The sequence below is a fragment of the Capsicum annuum genome, chromosome 4 (assembly GCF_002878395.1).
Source record: "Capsicum annuum cultivar UCD-10X-F1 chromosome 4, UCD10Xv1.1, whole genome shotgun sequence".
NCBI lineage: Eukaryota > Viridiplantae > Streptophyta > Magnoliopsida > Solanales > Solanaceae > Capsicum > Capsicum annuum.
In genome coordinates, this window is record NC_061114.1 from 131,537,934 (window position 1) to 131,543,378 (window position 5,445).

General features: G+C 33.7%; 1 pseudogene; it reads left to right on the forward strand.

The window, feature by feature from the left end:
* The first annotated feature begins 379 nt into the window (after positions 1 to 379).
* Positions 380 to 5,022, forward strand: LOC107868918 (annotated as a pseudogene).
* Positions 5,023 to 5,445: the final 423 nt, after the last annotated feature.

The window sequence follows — 5,445 nt, forward strand, 5'->3', positions numbered from 1 at the left end:
TTGGGTTCCTCACTTTAATCTGTGCAGTTATGACCTAATCATCTTCTAAAACGTTATATATTCTTTGAGAAATAACTTCTGAAGTGTTACATACCTTTTTCAGAAATAAAACTTCTGAAGGGGATATCTTTGGTGATTAGGATTTTTCATATATCTCAAGTTGCACCTCTTTTTCTTTGTAAGATAGATCTTCAGTTATTAGGGTATATTTTTTCATTGCTTTGCTTTCCTATGTTGTTTGATTAAATTCTCAAGTAGTAGATGATAATATTTTGCTATCTCTAACCTGATTTGATTTAAATGGTGTCAAAACGTGAAATTGATATTCCAATTTTAATTTCAATCCTAGATAAATTTCAATATTAGGACTTAGACTTCGATGTTATCTGGGTATGCGAAAAATGGGAGGTTTTGTGATGTTGTTGATGTGTTTGAAGCAATGCCTGAGAAAAATATCATGTCTCATAATGCGATGTTGAGTTTGTATTTGGGTATTGGTGATTTTATAAGTGCACGGCAAGTGTTTGATGAAGTTAGTAAGGGAAATATTCCGCATTGGAAGGCGATGATAATGGGTATGTGAAGGTGGGTAGGATGAGGGAAGTGTGTGAGTTGATCCAACAATAATTTTAAGAAAAAAGAAAACCAAAATTGGTGGTCTTGATGGTGTAGTGGTATGGACTGCATACACTTCACCCTCCCCAGACTCCATTTTGTACGAATACATTGTGTATGTTGTTGTTGTGGTGATCTGGATTGCATCTTAATTTTTGTATCTATCTAATTTATAAATTTTGAGAAATTAGTGTGCTGTCTCTGTGAAAGAAGCTAAGTTTTTACTGATTTTTATGTTTGGATTTTTTCGTACAAATCATTTGATTGTTATGGGATTACTCTCATCTGATCTCTACTGATATCTATTTTGCAATTGTGCAGAAGGGCCATGGCATCGATGTTTACCTCATGAACGAGATTAAAAACATTACACGGGAATATTTTCATCAGCCTCTTGCAGAGAAAAACAAGATCAAACTTTCTGCAGAAACTGGATACAGGTTACTCCTGATGTTATCTTTAATTTTTTTCTATTTCGATGCATTATCTTAACTAATGGTTGCTTACATATCTTGAATGCAGGGGATATCAAAAAATTGGAGAGAATATAACCAAAGAGATACCTGATATACTTGAAGCTATTGGCGTATGTTATAATAATTACTTATGGGCTATACAGTAGAGAAAGGAAATGTCCCATTGCCTAAAGTTTCTCAGTTGGATTATGATTTACACTCATTATGCAGTATATAGTTTTCCATTATTATTGATGAACAATTTGGAGGTTTGGGAGTGTGTGCTCCAGTTTATGTTGTTCTGTAAAGATGGAATGTTTTGAATTACTATGGCTATAAGATATTCTAGACATATAGATATGTAATCTTTGGATTCAAGGGGTAGATTAAAAAGGGAACATCAAACTTGTATGGAGAAAATAATTTGCAAAGGCAAACTATTAATGCAAGAAAGACTATGCCTGTGGTATTTGTCCCATCAAAGTAGCTTGTAGTTAAGACAAAAAGAGTAGAGTTATTTGCTAGTGTTCGCCTCATCTTGGTCATATCTTCTACATGCAGATCATTTAAATGTCTAAATGTAAGAGTATGTGTGTACCTTAAATAAGTAAGCTTTAAACAATGTACACTGTCTCTTGGGATTGGGGCTCATTCCCTTTTAGGGTGAGTTCGGGTTTCAAGTAATTTGGTTTCTGGCTCAACTGTGAACTTCATACCAAATTATGTAACAAATTGCTTAAGCTCTTCTAGCAAATGCGAAGACTTTGTTTTTGCTGTTAAAGTCCTTTCTTGAAGTATGTACATCATTTCTACAGCTTACAATGCTATAGATGTGAACTCCTCTTGGGATCACTTTCTATTTGCACATGTGTTTTCACACAACTTTTGTAGGATTACTTTAACAAACAATTGTTAGTAATTGTGCTATTACTGTTACTAAATCATTTTTGATGCATTTTCATCTGAATCTCTTTTATTGGTTCCAGTGCTATAGAGAAGTTAAACATGGTATGTATGGAGATCTTGGAGCTGTTATGCAAGGATCCAACAAATGGTAGGTTAACAAGTTACTTATAATGCACAGTCTTTGCACTTACCCTCATTTTTTTCCCTTTGTACGTTTGAAACCTTGTTATTACATCCCATTGATTTATGCTACCAACTGCTAAATGACTACTTAGGATTTTGTTTAGCCTAAGTACATTGTTTTCTTATGAAGGCCAAGTTATCCACCAAGTTTTAAGCAGGCAATGGAGGAGTATATTGACCGCTTCACATGTGCCTTGCTCTGTAGATTACGTACTCCTTTGACATTTTTCCAGTGACTAAAATGATATTTCTACACTAGAGCTGAAAAAAGTTGGTGAACTTTTATATTATATTGCTGACAGATCTATCACGAAAGATAATGATAGGAATTTCTCTGGCGTTGGGTGGATCAGTAGATGAAATAGAGGGTGAAATAGGTGGTGATCCATTTTGGGTCTTGTGAATAATTGGCTACCCTGCTGGATCCATTTCAAATGGACATGATAGGACTCAGAATGATATTAGATGGTAAGTTGTGATGTTGGTTGTCACTTTTTTTCTCTCTTTTTCTGATATCTTTTTTGTTATTGGTGCATGTCTTTTCTAATTAGTGATGTTCTTGCTTCTTGTGTTACACATCTCTTTGCTTGGAATCAAATAAATCTTAGTGGCGCTCATACAGACTATGGTAAAGCTTCTGATCTTTACAAGGATAGTACCCTATCCCCATTGATTACCAATCATGATTGTTTTCATGGCTTACAGGTCTATTGACATTATTAAACCAGGATGACGATATAGTTGCGTTTCAGGTATTATTGTGTTCTTTGTCCAATTTGTTTTCGTCTGTCATAGTTCTAGACGGATACAATGTTTACTGAAATCAAAACAAAAATAGGCTTGCATTTTTTTATGGTCAAAATATATTTGTATTATAAAGTTGGAAACCAGAAGTTGCTTTGCTGTTGAATGTTCCAGGAACTCAAGAAGTCTCTTTTGATATCTATATCGTTTAAATATTCATTTTACATCAAACGAATAGTAAACCGATGTGTTTGTGCTTACTAATTACAGATTCAAATTAACCCTTACAAAATTCCTGCATTTCTTCCATCCAAATAATCCATCATAATTTAGTGCATAGTTTTATAGCTGCATTTGTAGATATTTGAATTATTTTTAGCGACACCCTTATCCATACCTAGTTCTGTACCCCGAATCTTAAAATTTATATCATGAAGGATTCGAACACCCGCACCGGAGTCCGAGCAACTTAGGTTTGAACCGATGAATGTTGAGGTTAAAAAAACCAAAGTTTACCTTGCCTCAGCATATAGGACTCTATGTTCTTTTCTTAACCATTCTTGTGTTGAAATGAACCTATCTTCCCTCACATGCGTTGAACACATTTCTGTTGTAATTTTAGAAGAGGTTTACATAGTCTGATCTATTTGAGTTGAATGTAGTATAGACGGTTAGTATTTCTATGGAGAAATCAACGGTGTTCCCTAAGCAGTAAGTGTGAAGTGCGTTCAACTCATTATTTATGTCATCTTTGACTTACATAAGTGTCCATATCTATAGATCATAACCGAGGTTTTAGGCTATTTATTACTTCAACATGTTTCTTGAGATCATATATATAAAGAGAGAGAGCTGTCTTGATAAACGTTTTTGATTTTAGAATATTTTATCTTCCTCTCTGATTTAGAGAATTGTGACGACCGTAAATATTTGATCTTTTTTTCTGCAGGTATTTCTTCTGCTGCTTTAATTCCTAGATCTGATTTAGTGGTCGTTTACAGGTTTCTTCTGTACTTGATCATGGTATTTCCTAAACAGAAAGATCTTAATTCATTACTCTTCTGATGCAACATGGAGGATCCCTTTTTACTTCTTGCAACCATGAGTTTTTATATTGCATAACAATTTATTCAATTTATTGGTGAGTCTCTAAAAAATTATACATATGCAAATATACAGTCCCTGAACAACTATTGTTTGGTATTCCCTGTCTATGGCTTCCTATGTGATAAAGGTTGCTCTATGTTCGATTCTATTTCAGAGGATTTTATCTGCAGAGAAGTCCTGGCTGGTCAGAGTATTTAGTTGATTTTGGTGGTTTGCTTGTAAACTTTACGAGTGGTGGGGGCTGTAGAACTGTTCCTGAGGCTTGCTCATTTCCCTCAAGAGGATTTGACACGGGAGAGAGCTTTAGATTTCACACAAAAACATCCTCCAACCTTAATGATAACTTTCCTGTAAATTCAATAATAGAAATTGTAAGAAGTACCCAAAGTTACGGAGGTTTCAGACTCATTTTTGAAGGGTAATCTTTTCATTGTATGCTTTTGTTATCCTCCTTCAATGTCACTTTGCAGGATTTCTATGGATGACTTGATTTTCAGAACCAGAATTAGAATTCCAAACATAACAAATCAACTTGTGTTGGTTTTATTTTGCTATCAGTACATATCTCTTTCCACTATTGCATAGACATGACTGTCCTAATTTATTCTGTAGTTGGTTGATCTGGTTGTAGGTTGACGTTTCCTGTATATGGTCTGAAATTTACTTGAAAACTTACGTTGGCCTCTTGGAGGTAACATTGCACCGGGTCATCAATAACTCTCCCAGATATTGTGTTTGTGTGGCCTACTTTTATAAGGTTAAAGACTTCCTTTTTTTTATTTTGTGACAACTCAAGTAAAAGAATTGGCGGTATGGTTTAATGTTTCTGATGATTCGTGTTTTGTTTCTCGTATAGCCTAACTTCGATACTGCAATAAAGCCACTGGATGTGTGTTTACAGAAGACTGGTGGCACCAAGAATTTTGAAGGAGCTGTTTATGGGAAGCATTTGAAAATATTTAAAAAGCTGAAAAAAATATTTGCCTACATATTTGAGCATAATGTGTTGTAATTCAAAATTGTTTCAAAGTTTGTGATATCGTTGAGTTTAAAGAGTTTCGTCTTTTCTATTTTTATTATTTTTCTATATACTACTTACTACATAGAAGCATGAAGTGTTAGGACAACCACAACATAAATAAATCTAAATAAAATATAAAATTGATTGAAGAAAATAATAAAAATTGTATCGCCGCACGGAGTGCGGCCGATTTTTCTAGTGTCATTAATAAATGGAGGTGAATAGTTGGGCCTTTAAATCTGCTTTATTAATTTATATAATTAAAAAGTCAGAAAATTTAGATGTCATGAAGATAATTTATTTTTAAAAAAAATATATATATATTATATGTTGCAACAGATATATTATCTGATGCAACAGGTTATCTATTTGCTGCAAATCATGATAAATCTATTGTAACAGATGATTTACCTT